Raw genomic sequence first — 16,388 nt, forward strand, 5'->3', positions numbered from 1 at the left:
GAAAACAAAAATCCTCACAACTGGACCAATAAGCAACATCATGATAAACAGAGAAAATATTGAAGTTGTCAAGGATTTCATTTTACTTGGATCCATGATCAACACCCATGGAAGCAGAAGTGAAAAAATCAAATGACGCATTGCATTGGGCAAATCTGCTGCATAAGACCTCTTTAAAGTGTTGACATGCAAAGATGTCTGTTTGTTTGAGGACTAAAATGCACTTGACCCAAGCCATGATGTTTTCAATTTCCTCATATACATGCAAAAGCTGGACAATGAATAAGGAAGCCCGAAGAAGAGTTGATGCCTTTGAACTATGGCGTTGGTGAAGAATATTGAATATACCACGGACTGCCAGAAGAATGAACAAGTCTGTCTTGAAATAAGTACAGCCAGAGTACTTCTTGGAAGTCAGGATGGCAAGACTTTGTCTCAAGTACTTTAGACATGTTATCAGGAGGGACCAGTCCCTGAAGAAAGAAATCATGCTTGGTAAGGTAGAGGGTCATTGAAAAAGAGGAAGACCGTCGATGAGATGGGTTGACAGTGGCTGTGATGATTGGCTCAAGCATAACAATGACTGTGAGGATGACACAGGACTGGGCAGTGTTTTGTTCTGTTGTGTATGGGGTCACTATGGGTCGGAGCCAACTCGACGGCACCTAACAACAACAACAATCTTTACAGAAGCAAATTGCCATGTCTTTCTCCTGTGGAGCCACTGGGTGAGTGCTTACCTTGGACACTTACCCCAGAGAAATGAACACTTATGCTTACACGAAAACCTGTACACAAATGTTCATGGCAGCTTTAGTCATAATGGCCCCAAAGTTAAACAACCCAGGTGTCTTTCAGTGTGTATGGTTAAACAAACTGGAATACTACTCAGCAATAAAAAAGAGTGAACTATTGATACATGCAATAACTTGAATGAATCACCAGGGAATTATACTGAGTGAAAAAAGCTAATCCCCAAAGGTTACATAACAAAAAGCATGATTCTATTTAGATAATGACAAAATTTTAGAAATGCTGAACAGATTAGTGGTTGCCAGGAGTTGATGGGAGAAGGGGTAGTGATAGAGAGGTGGGTATGGTTATAAAAGGGCAACACAAGGAATCCTCATTCAGCATCTTGGCTGTGGTGGAAGATACATGAGCCTACACATGAGATAAAATTTTATAGAATACACATACATAAGCAATAGAAGTAAAACTGGGAAATCCAGAATAAAATCGTTGGATTGTATCAATGTCAATGTCCAAATTGTGATATGGTACTATAGTTTTCAAAAGGTTATCTTTGGGAAAAACAGGGTGAAGGGTACACAGGATCTCTCTATATTATTTCTTACAGCTGCATGTGAATCTACCATTATCTCATAAAATTTTCGAATAACAAATTCATATTTGTGTCATCTGTTCCTGGCCTCTATTCTGCTTATTGATATCTGTATATCCCTTCATCAGTACCATACTATCTTGATTACTGTCACTTTATACTAAGTTGTAAAATCAGATAGAGCAATTCTTCCCATTTTATTCTTCTTTTTCAAAAATTTTCTGGCTATTTATAATTTATTTACCTTTCCATAGAAATTTTAGAATTGGCCTGTCTATATCTACAAAAAATCCTGCTGGGATTTTGATGGAATTGTATCAAATCTATAGATCAATCTGGAGAAAACTGACATCTTTACTACATGAGTCTTCCAATACATGAACATGGTGTGTCTCTCATTTAAGTCTTCTTTGATTTCTTTTACCAGCATTTTATAGTTTTAAATATACAAGTCCTGTATGTGTTTTGTTTCATTTTAATTTTTTAATTAATATTTCATTTTATGGAGCTATTGAAAATGGTACTTTTTGAAAATTTTGTTTTCCAATTGTTGGTATATAGAAATGACTTTTGTGCATTGGGTTTATATTCTGCCACATCGCTAAACTCATTTACTAGTTCTAGGAGATTTTATTTAGTTATTGTGCTTTAGGTGAAATTTTACAGAGTACATTAGTTTCTCATTAAACAGTTAATACAAAAATTGTTTCATGACATTGGTTGCCAACCCCATGATGTGTGTAATTAGACCATTTATATTTAAGATAATTATTTATATGTTGAGGACATTGGTAGTTCAGTGGTAGAATTCTCGCCTTCCATGCAGGAGATTTAGGTTCAATTCCCAGACAAAGCATCTAATGTGCAGCTACCATCTATCTGTTAGTGGAGGCCTGTGTGTTGCTATGATGCTGAGCAGGTTTCAGCAGAGCTTTCAGGCTAAAGTGAACTAGGAAGAAAAGCCTAGAGATCTACTTCCAAAAATCAGCCAATAAAAACCCTATTCATCACAATGGTCCGATCCTGTTGTGCATGGTTTCATCGTGTGTTGGGGGGTCGATCTGACAGCAGCTAACAACAATCACAACATCGTTTATATGTTAGTGCTTAAATCTGTATTCTTACTATTTGTCATATGTTTGTTTCCTCTGGTTCTTGTTCCTCTGTTTTCCTTTTCTTGCCTTCCTATGGATTACTTGGACATTTTTTGGGATTCCATCTTGATTTCTTTTTAGGGTTTTTGAATGTATCTATCTGTACAGGTTTTGTAGTGGTTACATTAGCTATTACAATGTATATGTATGGCTTATCACAATCTACTGGTATCAACATTTACCACCATGAGTGAAGTGTGGAAACTTCACTTTCATTGTTATAATTTTTGTTTCAATCTTCAAATGTGATTTATAAAACTCATGAGGAAAAGGATAGCCTATTGTATGTACGCATATTTCTTCTCTTTCTGTTGTTCCTTCTTTCCTGATTCTTTTATTATTTCCTTTCTGTTGGAAAACCTTCCTGTCTGCTGGCAATAAATTCTTTACATTATCATCCATCTGAGAATGTCTTTCTTCCCACCTTCGCTCCTGAAGGATAGTTTCACCAGATAGAGTTCATGGTTGATCATTCTTTTCTTTCAGCATTTGAAAAATGTTGTGTCATTTCCTTTGGTCTACATGGTTTCAAATGAGAAATCTGCTGTCATTTGAATTGCTGTTCCCCTTTTGGAATTGCATCGTTTCTCTCTGGCTGTGTTCAAGATTTTTTACTTGTCATTATATTTCAGAAGTTTAATTATGATGTGTCTTTGTGTGGATTTCTTTGATGTTATCCTGTTTGGAGGGCTCAGCTTCTTGATTCCAGAAGTTTGTCTTTTGCCAGATCAGAGAAGTTTTCGCCATTATTTCTTTGAATACTCTTTCAGTCCCACTCTCTTTCTCTTCTCCTTCTGGGAGCCCAATGCTTTGAATGTTGTATTATCTGTTACTGTCCCACAGGTCCCTGTGGCTTTGTTCTTTTTATTTTTTTTCCAGTTTTTCTTCTCTGTTGTTCACATTGGGGAAATTCTCTTGATCTTCCCTCAAGTCGCTGATTCTATCCTCTGTCATCTCCACTCGGCTACTGGGTCTATCTGGGGAATTAAAAAAAAAATTTGTGTTGTATTGTTTTCAGTTCTATAATTTCCATTTAGTTCTTTTGTTAGAACTTTTAGTTGTTGTTTTTCTTTACTGAGTTTTTTTTTTAAGAGAATTTGTAATTGATTGTTGAAGCACTTTTATGATGGCTTCTTTAAAATCCTTGTCAGATAATTCCAACATCTGATTTATCTCAATGTTGACATCAGCTGCTTGTCTTTGCTCATGCAAGTTGTGATTTTCTTTGTATGATGGGTCATTGTCAATCATATCCTAGATACGTTGTTTATTATGTTAGGAGACTCTGGGCCCTATTTCTTTATTTTAGCAAACAGTCACCCTGTTTATGCCCAGCATGCAGGTCCTGGACTACTTTTGTGGGCTGTGGTTCCAAATGATAGTTTAATTTTTAAATTTTCTGCTTGGTTGATCTAGTGCTGCTGGGTAGGAATTCCCCAGAGTGGGCTTTCAGGTTTCTCTCGGTAGGGGATAAGTGTCTCAGGCTCATAGGGATGAAGCAGCTTTCCTGGACAGATGGCTTGTTGTGACAGGATTCCATCCTACCAGTGTCCCCCATCTGCCCTGATGTCTCTGCAGGGTGTAGGGAGTCTCAAACCCTTGAGACAAACAGGCTTCATAGACTGGGCTGATTGTTGTGGCAGGGTCCCTTTTTCTGTTACCTCCTGGCTACCCAAATGTCTCTAATTGGGGAAGGGAGCCTCAGGGCCATGAGGGCAAAATATTTGAACAGATATTTCACTGACGAGGATATCAGGATGGCAAATGAGCACATGAAAAAAGTTGGTTTGGCCCTTTGACTCTGGTTTCTGAAAACAACTCGAGCAATCAAGATGCCTTTGTTTTCTAAAATAGTTGGGCAAGTAGGAGCTACATAGGCCCCACACCTGGGGAACTAACTTCAGGAAGGGAAGGGGGCCTGGTGTAGTTAGGCATATTCATTGATTGGAACAATCATAACTATGCATTAAGCCCAAATCATGCATATTCATTGAGGTCCCAATGAGTAGGGCACCCGGGACCTTGGAGCGCTCTCTTTGGGGCTTCCAGTATTGCTGAGAACATCCACATAGGAGAAGGTGTGGCATGTCCCTGGGTACAATGGAAGCCTTGTGCCAGGACTTCTCCCAGAACTTGCCTGATGCATTTCTTCACTGGTATTGTTTCTGGTTATAATAAGAGTGTGGGTGTAAGTATATATAACAGTCTCCATGAATGTTGTAAGCTGTTATAGAGAATTAACAAATCCACAGGGCAATGAGCCAGCAGGGTTGGCAGTACAGAGTTGATTTGCATACACCCAGCTCTGGGTTGCTGGGTTGCTGGGTATTAGGGAAAGGCTACATGGGCAGTTGATGAAAGATAGAGTCCTTCTAGCTTGTGACCTAGTTCCAAGTCCAACGGGACTAGAAAGAGGGAGAGAAAGAGAGAGACAGACCAGCTCATGTGAAGTTCAGGGAGTTATGCAGACTCCTGAGCCTATGGCTACTCCTCAGTGACCTAGCCTCAGGTGGCCAGGGATGTTTTGACCCGGCTCAGGATAGCCTGGGGTGAGGCCTGATCTATTTCTGGTGGCTAGGGTCAGAGAGAGATATTGCCACGGAAGTGGCTGGCAATGAGGAATGGAAATGTGGGAAGGAGAGGCCTGGATCAACTTCCAGCTGGGAATTGGATTCATGCTGATCCTTGCTATGCAGTTAATGATAAAGGTGGGGTTTTCCCACCTTGCCTCTTTTGTAGTGCAGTTTGTAGCCTTGCAGTTGTAGCAATTAGCCATTAAGGAAACGCAAATTAGAATCATGCTAAGATAGCACCAGTCAGGTATTTGAATTGTTAAAGTTAAAAAAAAAATACTGACAATACCAAGTGCTGGCAAGGATATGGAGCGCTTGGAACTCTCATACATTGCTGGTGTGAATGCAAAATGGTACAACCACTCTGGAAAAAGTATGGCAGTGTCTTATAAAGTCAAACATACAGTTATTATACAACCCACAATCCCACTCCTAGATATCTATCCTAGAGAAATTAAGACTTAGGCTCACACAAAAACTTGTACATGAACATTTATAACAGCTGTATTCATAACTGCCAAAATCTAGAAACCCAAATGTTCTTTAGCAGGTGGATAGATATACTATTGTGTATCCATACAATAAAATACTACCCAAGAACAGAAAGGAATTAACTATTGATATACACAACAACTTGGAAGAATATCACATTGATTATGCTGAGTGAAAAAAATCCAGTCTTTAAAGGTTACATACAGAATGATTCCACTTATATGCCATTCTTGAAAAGACTAACTACGGTAGCAAAGAATAGATCAGTGGATACCAGGGGTTAGAATGTCTGGGGTGATGGAACTATTTTGTATGCTGATTGTGATGATGGTTACATAAATCTATACTCCCTTTAACATTCACAGAACTGAACATAAAAATCAATTTTGTAATGTTAATTAAAAAAATAAACTTTGTCATGTATTCATTTTATATTTGCACAAGAGTTATGACTTTACTTTTACACACTTTAAGCACTGTAGATGGAAAAGCTTTGCTCTTTATTCACTTCCTTTGGCGAACCCTAGCCACACTGCTGGTATGATTTGATGAGCTGAAGTTTCCACTTCCTACTCTGGCACTGTACCTCAAATAGCTTGTCACAAACATGAACATTTTTAATCTTAAATGATGCAACCATTATTTTGTTACAATACCTTTAGGTTAATATATAACATCTTATCTGTCACTTGTACCTCAGTAAGTCTTACTTTACTAGACTTTTTCCTAGTGATCACTACTAGCTAAGAGCAGACCTTGAGAGAAAAGACAGGAAAGAGAGAGCAAGCTCTGGGAGGAAGTGGGGAGGATCTCAAAAGCCCTAGGCGAGAGCAGCTTTACAAGAGATTCATGAAACATTTAAAAGGGAAGAGTCAAGAGTCATGAGGTTGTAGATTTTTTATTTCACAGCTGGGCCAGGAGCTCAGCTTGTTCATTTTAGCTCTAGTTTTTTTTTTCTTAATAATTATCATGGTGCAAGTATAATAAATAGTAATCTGAATTAAAGATTTTAAGTAACTAATAGAAGCAAAATAAAGACACACTTCCCTTTTTGAAGCAGACAGGTACTTGGCTTACCCACAGTCATAAGAGGCAGATCAACATCTAGTTCATCCAGCATATTATAATTGACCTAAGTTTTATATTTCAATTTTTCTAGCAAAATTTTGTTACTGAACTAATGTAAATAAACACCTTATCTTGGGATTTAAAAAAGCTGTTACTTTACCTAAATATCTATCACATTCTTTCTTTAAATATGGTACTCCCATGACATTTGCCTACTTTTTTTATTATGCTAAAATAAATATAATGTAACAGTTGTCATCTTAACCATTCACAATATTGTACAACCATCGCCACTATCTACTTTCAAAACTTTTTCATTGCCCCAAGCAGAAACTCAGCACCCATTAAGCAATAACTCCCCATTTCCCACTCCACTCAGCCACTGGCTACCTCTAATCTACTTTGGTCTCTATGCATTTGCCTATTCTAGATATCTCATATACATGGTATCATACAATATTTGTCCTTTTGTTTCTGGCTTATTTCAGTCAGCATAATGTTAACAAGATCCATCCACGTCATAGCATTTATCAGAACTTCATTTTTCTTTATGGCTGAATACTATCCCATCGTATGTATACACCACATTTTATTTATCCATTCATCTGTTGATGGATATTTAGGTTGTTTCCACCTTTTGGCTATTGTGAATAATGCTGCAATGAACACTGGTACATAAGTATCTGTTTGAGTTCCTGCTTACAAGTCTCTTGAGCATATAGTGGGATTGCTGGGTGGTGCAAATGGTTAAGCACTCAACTACTAACTGAAAGGTTGGTGGTTCAAACCTACCCAGTGGTGCCTCAGAAGACAGAGCTGGTGATCTGCTTCCAAAGGTCACAGCCTTGAAAACTCTATGGAGCATATCTACTCTGCACATATGAGGCTGCCATAAGTCAGAATCCACTTGACAGTAACTAACAACAACATGGTAATTATATGTTTAACTTATTGAGGAACTGCCAAACTGTTTTCCACAGTGGCTGTACCATTTTGCATTCCCATCAGCAAGGCACATACGTGGGTTCCAGTTTCTCCACATCCTTGCCAACGCTTGTTAATTTCTGTTTTTCTGCTAACACCCATCCTAGTAGGGGTGAAGTGATATCTCACTGTGGTTTTGGTTTGTATTTCCCTAATGACTAATGATGTTGAGCATCTTTTCATATGCTTATTGGCCATTTGTTTATCTTCTTTGATAAATTGTCTATTCAAGTTCTTTGCTCATTTGTTTATTGGGTTTGTCTTTTATTGTTGAGTTCTTTATGTATTCTGGATATTAAACCCTTATCAGATATACATTTCCAAATATTTTCTCCCATTCTGTAGGTTGTCTTCTCAGTTTCTTTTTCTTTTTTCTTTAATTGTAAAAAATATATATCAACAATTACTCTAAAGCAAAGATGAGAAGTTAAGGGGGCAGAGGAACTAGAGTACAGGCAGTTCCTGGGTTGAGAATGTTCAGCTTACATACAACCCAGAATTATGAACCAACCCCTGTAAAGCCTATTATATTAAAAATTCGCAGTACTTACAATGGTTTGTAATAACAAATGGATGCTACTTTGTGACACACATCAAGACATTATTATTACTGTGTCATTATGTTAAAGATGTTTTAGTGTATCTGGAAGTGTTTAATTTTTTTAATGCATAGATAGGTAGACTATATACTATATACTAAGACAAACATTTGACTAACTGACATTAGATATGAACCCTACCTAATTGTTCCGACTTACGTACAAATTTGACTTAAAGACCGGCTTAGGAACAGAACTTGTTCGTAATCCATCAACTGCCTGTCCTGGAAATGGAACAGCCAGAATGCAATCAAAGAAAATGTTGACACATTGTGAAAGATGTAACTAATGTCATTGAACAATTTGTGTAGAAATTGTCAAATAGGAACCTAATGTGCTGTGTAAACATTCCCTGAAAACGTAATAAAATATTATTTAAAAATATATATAGATATGTATACACATACCAAAACCAAAAAACAACCAAACCCATTGCGGTGGAGTTGATTCCGACTCATAGTGACCCTATAGGACAGAGTAGAGCTGCCCCATCTGGTTTCCAAGGAGCAGCTGGTGGATTCAAATGGCCGACCTTTTGGTTAGCATCCGAGCTGTTATAACCACTGCACCACCAGGGCTCCATATGTAACACGCCATTTGCCAATTCAACATTTTTCAGGTATACAAGTTAGTGATATCAGTTACATTAATCATATTGATCAACTATCACCCATAATCATTGCCATAAAATTTCCCATCACCATAAACAGAAACTTACTGCTTCCTAAACAATGACTCCCCTTTCACTGTCCCTCCTACCCCTGGTAACTATTAATAAATTTTGGGTGTCTTATACATTTGCCTATTCTTGTTATTTCATATAAGTGAGATAATACAATATTTGTCTTTTTGCAATTGACTTATTTCACTCAACATAATGTTTTCAAGGTTCATCCATGTTGTAGCATGTATCAGGACTTCATTTGTCTTTATGGCTCAGTAGTATTCCATTGTATGTATGTACCACATTTTGTTTATCCATTCATCCATTGGTGGGCATTTAGCTTATTTCCACCTTTAGGCTATTGTGAATAGTGCTGCAGTGAACATTGGTGTACATGTGTCTGTTTGCTTTGAAGTCTTTTGGGCATATACCTAACAGTGGAATTGCTGGGTCATATGGTGGTACTATGTTTAACTTTTTGAGGAACCGCCGAACTATTTTCCACAGTGGCTATACCGTTTTGCATTCCCACCAGCAATGGATAAAGGCTCCAATTTCCCCACATTCTTTCCAACATTTGCTATTTTCCGTTCTTTTTTTTTTTTTTTATCTTAGCCATCCTAATGGGCGTGAAGTGATTTGCATTTCCCTAATAACTAATGATGTTTGAGCATCTTTTCATGTGCTTATTGGCCATTTGTATAAATTCTTTGGGGAAATGTCTATTCAAGTTCTCTACTTGTTTTGGGGGGGTTTGTCTTTTTGTTGTTGTATTGAAAGAGTTCTTTATACTTTCTGGATATTAAACCCTTACCAGGTATATGATTTCCAAATATTTTCTCCCATCTGTAAGTTGCATTTTCACTTTCTTGATAATGTCCTTCGATGTACAAGTTTTTTATTTTAATGAATTCCAATTTATCTATTTTTTATTTTGTTGCTCATGCTTTTGGTGTCGTATCTAAGAATTCATTTTAAAATACAAAGTCCTGAAGCTGTATTCCTATGTTCTCTTCCAAGGGTTTTATGGTTTTAGCTCTTAAAGTTAAGCCATTGATCCATTTTGAGTTAATGTTCCTACATGGTGTGAGGTTTGGGTCCAACTTCATTCTTCTGCATGTGGAGATCCAGTTGTCCAAGTGCTATTTATTGAAGAGACTATTCTTTCCTCATTGAATCGCCTTGGCACCCTTGTCAAAAATCAACTGGCCATAGATGTATATGGGTTTATTTCTGGACTCTCCATTCTATTGGGCTATATTACTGTCCTTAAGTATAAGGACAAATTGTTTTGATTTCTGTAGTTTTGTAGTAAGTTTTGAAATTAGGAAGTGTGAGTCCTCCCTCCTACTTTGTTCTTCTTTTTAAAGATTGTTTTGGTGATTTGGGGTACCTACTTTTTTAAGGCAAGATTTTCTTATGCACTTTTTAAATTATAATAGGGTGTGATAATACTAGGATTAAACAACAGCTTTTATTTTGTTACCTCATCAGAACCAAAAACTTAAAACAACAAATTTGTCACAGGGTCATGAAAGCCAGAAAATGGGGCTAGGCTAGGCCAGACAGGTGAATCATCTAAATTATGTATTCACAGGTATTGAGAATTCTCTTCCATTAGCAGTAAATTAGGGGTGGGAATTCTTTAAGTATTACTTTGGAAACCCTGGTGGCATAGTGGTTAAGTGCTATGGCTGCTAACCAAAAGGTTGACAGTTTGAATCTACCAGGAACTCCTTGGAAACTCTACGGGGGCAGTTCTACTCTGTCCTATAGGGTTGCTATGAGTTGGAATCTACTTGACGGCAATGGGGTTGGTTTGGTGTTTTTTACGTATTACTTGAAGCACAAGGTAGGAAAGGAGGATCAACTAAAGTCCACATGAATTTTTAAAAACTTATTTAAAAAAAACAGAAAAATAATTTTGTCAATTGCTACTTGAGAATTGCACACAACTCTACTAATCATAAATACCAAAGGTTATATATAATAATTATATATTACATCTATTGCAGCAAGGTAAAGGAGAGAGTCTAATCATGTGTCATTAAATGCACCAGCCATAAGTTATGGCAAAATCTCTAATCAAAAAGTAATATTACCGAGATATTTCATTTTAACCCCTTTCCTTTTTTGTAAAGTAAATAAATTGAACATCATCATATACATAGTAAGATTTTAGTAAATCAGGAACTAACACTAGGAAGGTCAATGAGAACTGCTTCAAGCATATATCGGGTTCATCCATTTTCTGCCATTACAAGGTAACTTTATAAAATTGGAGAGCTCGGCTCCTGTGATTACTTGCATCATCCATAAAACAGATGCAGACGCAGGAGTATTGCTCATTGAGTGTGCTGCCTGAAGTAAGAAGAAAGAACCATTTGGCATGTAGAAGATGATATCTAGTGAATCAGGCTAAGCACTTTAGGGAGGGCAATCTTATTGAGTGATTAAAGAGATAATTTATTGTAACTTCTGAGCTATAGTTTCCTGCTGCTATAAATACACGTATTTCATTTGGGTTTCTTTCCATGATGGCTGCCAAGTTGTGTTAATAAGGACTTCAATACTTAAATGAATTTCATTTCCAAGTGAATATGGAAACAAACACTTGGAAATCACAAAATTAACTCCCTTAAAATCCTCAGAAACAACATCAGTTTATGATTAAAGACAGCAGAACTTTTACCTTTCTTGCAGAGACATTCCAGAAAAACTACCTCAGGAAACAAGGATTTATGGTGAAAATCCAAAACTCTAAGGATATTTTTCTATGTTCATAGGTGGGTGGTAGGTAGATAGAGATATCTGTCTGGCTCCAAATTGTATATTAACATTTTTAAAACTTAATCACTTGCCCTCTTCTGATACCATCAACTATTTGAATATATTAATTATAGGGCAAGGCTGGTGGGGTATATGGAGAAATATAAGGTATGAACCCAGCCCACTCAGAGTTTCACTTTAGGTGGGAAGAGTTTGGTATGTGGTAAAAAATCACATCAGGCAGCATGTGATAAATTTCAGATGAGTAATAAACTCAATGACCTCAGTGTCAAAAGAAATCTTTTCTAATTGTCCTGGTTAGAGGTTGGGAAGGGGATATTGTTCAAAATGGAGATGGGATTTATTCTTGGCCTAAAAGGGTAGATAGTATGTGTGTATGTACACACACAGGTGCAAGTGTGTGTGCATGTACACAGTTTATTTATTTATTTTTACTGTCTATCTCTCCACTAGAACGTAAGTTACATGAGAGCAGAGGTTTTTGTTCACTGTTGGATCTCCAACACTGGAACAATTCCTGGCATACAGTAGGTGCTCAATACATATTTGTTGAATGAATAAATAAATTCAAGAAAAGAAGGTGAGAAGTTATTTAAATATGACTAAGAGACAGTACCCGTGTATATTGCTAAGGGAGCCAAACATCTCTTCCTTTCATCAGCCAGAATTCAATATCAAAAGTAATTTATGAAGATTTAATCAATTAGCATTTCTTTACTGTCCCTGATGTACCTGATACTATTCTAGACCCCATGAATATAAAGATGAAAGAAGTATGGTCCTAGATCCAAGAAACTCACTGCTTAATAAGAAAGACAAATAAATAAATCAACACCAATCAGTGCAGATTATACACTAGACACAGAATCAAATTAACAAAGAAGTGGATACAAATAGAGAACGTTTAAGCTGGGGTGGTAAGGGAAGCCATCACAAAAACCAAAATATAAATAGAGTGAAGAAAGAATAGGAATTTGCCACACATATTAGATAGGGAAGGCTGGTCTAGGCAGATTGAGTGACGTATATAACCTGCTGTCTAACAGGTGCACGTGCTGTAGTGGTAGAGGAGAAGGCTGAAGTGGCAGGGAGGGGTGATAGCACAAAGGGTTGTTATGCCCTAGTTGGAGTTTGGACTTCATCTGGATGATAGGGAGCCATTGTTTTAGGCAGAGAAATCTGATTAGGTTTTCATATCAAAAAGGTAACATGGAGGATGGATTTGTGGAGGGCATTATTAGAGGCAGGAGGATCTTACAATAAGGATGTTATGATTGAAATATAAAGGCTTGAACCAAAGAAGTAAACATGAAAATGAAGGGAAGAAATGGATTTAAGAGATATTTAAGACAGAGTGGATAGGACTAAGAGACTGATTCAGTACCGGGGATAAGGAAGAAAAAGGACTTTAAGATGATTCCTAGTACAGTACAGTATAGTTGCCATTGAGTTGACTCTGACTCATGGCGACTCCACGTATGTCAGAGTAGAACTGTGCTCCATAGGGTTTTTAATGGCTGATTTTTTGGAAGTAGATTGCCAGGTCTTTCTTCCAAGGCACCTCTGGGTGGACTGGAACCTGCAACCTTTTGGTTAGCAGCCAAGTGCATTAAGTTTGCACTACTTGGGGGACTAAGATGATTCCTAGACTTGGGTAATTGTATGGGAACATGGGAACATTAATCAGCATAGGAACAGAAGAAGAGGAAGCTGGGAGTTGGGGAGAATAAGGAGTTCAACTTAGAACATACTGAGCTTGGGGTGCTTATTAGAGTAGAGAGATCCAATAGGTAACTGGACTATTACAGGTCTGAAGTCCAACACAGAGGGTCAAACTGGGGTATAAATTGGAGTGGTAGCTGAAACTATGCATAGAGAGTAATAAAAGGCGTGGACAGAGAATGCTGGAGAATATCAATATTTAAGGAATTGTAGAGGATTAAGAGATAGCAATAAGGGCTGAAAAGGAAAGGACCTATCCACAGAACAAGGTGACATGGATCAAATGAGATTGAGATGTTAGTGCTTCAAAATATTAAAGAAAATATTAATGCCAGATATCACAATAAAACAAAGCATGGCTATATGAAGGTCAGCATTTTGATATTGGTAAGTATACAAAATAACTTCTAACCCATAAGGAGTGCCCTCTTTCTTTCCCCCAAAATATTTAGGATTAAGAACCAGACTGAGCTCTAAGAAAATAAAATAATTTAAAAAAGCCAAGAATAGTAGAAGAACTAAAGATTAAATCTGATGTGCTTATTGGCTGGTGAGGGCCAGAGATAAAGGAGTGTTTTGATAGACAGGCAATAAGTAGAATAGGTTCTTGTGGCCACTCATTAGTTAAGTGGCCTACCCTTCCCTTATCAAGGTGGCAGAAGGCTGATTCTTCCGCGTGGCCACAGCTGAGTAGACCAAGGATTGCATTCTGCCTCAAAAACACCCAGTCTTTTGGCTGGCCTGTGGAAATAAAATTGTCTTTTTCATGAAGATGCACTAAGAGACACACACGTTGCACTTAATTGTTGTTGGGTTTTGGGGCTGAAGGGCTATTTGGAATTGGAGACACATGTGGTCTCATAGCAAACCAGAGTCATATATAAGCTACAGTTAAGGCAATAACCAAAAGAAAACAAAGAAGAATAGCAATGCAACTTGTAAATAAGACACCATGCATGGGGAGAGAGAAATTGCCAAAGGGAGAGAAAGACAGACCCTACAGTTACTGGCTTTATTCCCAGGAGGGCTGGCTGCATTTCCTGCAGTGGATTCTAGGGAATTGCTTTACTTTGTGCAAGAGTGGGTTTTGGCTCCTTACAACTATGCTTACTACAACAATAATAATAACACTGATAGCTAACATTTGTTGAGTGTTTACTATATGCCAGACACTGCTCTATGCAGTTTAGATGTATTACCTTATTTAATTCCCACAACAACACTGTGAAGCAGGTACTATTTTTCTTTCCATTTTATTGATGAGGTAACTGAGGCAAAAGAAAGTAACTAACTTCCTCACGGCACACAGTTCATAAGTGTGCACTCTGTTGCAAATAAGCAACCTTTTCCTATAAAAGGTCAGAATTCTATTCTCTGGAATAAACATTGAATAGCTACGTATGCCAACCAAGCACTGTGATAAACACTGGAGATATGTTCTTGCCCTCAAGGAGCTCTCAGTCCAGTAGGGAAGAACCACAGAGAGTGGAAAAGAAAAGGGAAGGAAAAATAATAAGTCTGGAAAAATAGGAGCAGAGTAAGAGCAGACACTCTGACAACAGAACAGTAAAGTCAGAGACAAAACAAACAGCTCTGAGGCTTTAGGAGGAGAGCAAACCACTACTTCTACCTTAGGAGACCTCAGGGCCCAGCCTTCATTTAGAAAGTAGATGTTTGGTATATTTGCCAAATAGCCTCTAACACCACAGTACCTCTTGAAGGCTTAAGTCCATAATAATTAAAGGGCATGGAGTGTGGCAGGAGGTTCAAATGGATTTTTGGAAGAACCCATGAAAGTGGTCACAAGAGAAAAAATGTTTAAAAACTAGGTAGACATTCAAAAGTATCTTTAAAATATGCCCGGCCCAGTAAGCACAAAACTACATTGTCCAACTGAGTAAGAACTTTCTCCTGTTTATCTCTCCTCCTGCTTGTTTCTTCTACCCTGAAGGGTCAGAGGTTTCGGTAAGCAAGATGGGGAGGAGAGGCAGAAGCACAGGCATGGGAAGAGAGAGCTCTGTACAACAGTGTGTACACCTTACCTCCTGCAAAAGGCAGCAGCTGGGGAAGGGTGGAAAATTCAGCTTTAAATTGATTACTACATAGGGTTGGACTTTTAAATGACTGACTTGAGAGTGCTGTGTCTGTTCTCATTTTTTTTCTTTAATAATATTTTATTGTGTTTTCGGTGAAGGTTTACACATCGGTTTAGGTTCCCATTCAACAATTTCTACACAAGTTGTTCAGTAGCATTGGTTACATTCTTCATAATGTGTGAACATTCTTATTATCTCCGTTTTAGCTGTTTCATTTCCATTAGTCTAGTTTCCCTGCCCCCTTACATTTTCATATTTGTTTTAAATTAATTATTGACCATTTGGTCTCATATAGGTGATTTTTTAAAGCAGCACAGTGCTTAAGGGTGATATTCATTATTTTTTGAGCCCCTTTATTATTTAGCTACAAGGTGACCTTAGGGGTTAGTCTTGGTTCAAGGTTTGAAGAGTATCTCAGGTCAATAGTCTTGGGGAGTCCTCCAGTCTCAATCAGTCCAGTAGATCTGGTGTTTGTTTTATTTTGTTTTTTTCTTTTTAGGAATTTGAGGTCCTGTTCCACATTTCTCTCCCATTCTATCAGGCTCCATCTATTGTGGCCCTGATTAGAATGGCTGGCAGTGGTAGCTGGGCTCCATGCAGTTCTTCGGGTCTCAGGGTAGATGAGGCCATCCTTTGTGCAGACTATTTGTCCTGTAGACTAGTTTTTTCTTTCAATCTTTTGTTTCCTTCTTTCTCTTTTGCTCCGGAGGAGTAGAAGCCAATCATTGTATTTTAGATGGTTACCTCACAAGCTTTTAAGACCCTAGACACTATTCACTAAACTAAAATGTAGAACATAACCTTACGAACTGTATTATGCCAATTGACTGAGGTGTCCCAGGAGACTATGGTCTTAATCTTCAAACCCAGAAATTCAATCCTGTGAGGTATTTGTTTATGT

General features: G+C 37.7%; 1 protein-coding gene across 1 annotated transcript in view; it reads right to left on the bottom strand.

Moving 5' to 3' along the window:
* ARMC3 (armadillo repeat containing 3) overlaps positions 1–16,388 on the bottom strand; it is a 138,477-nt gene that overhangs the window by 10,548 nt on the left and 111,541 nt on the right. The gene's annotated exons all lie outside the window — the stretch shown is intronic.

The sequence above is a fragment of the Trichechus manatus genome, unplaced genomic scaffold, assembly GCF_000243295.1.
Source record: "Trichechus manatus latirostris isolate Lorelei unplaced genomic scaffold, TriManLat1.0 scaffold00075, whole genome shotgun sequence".
NCBI classification, from domain to species: Eukaryota; Metazoa; Chordata; class Mammalia; order Sirenia; family Trichechidae; genus Trichechus; species Trichechus manatus.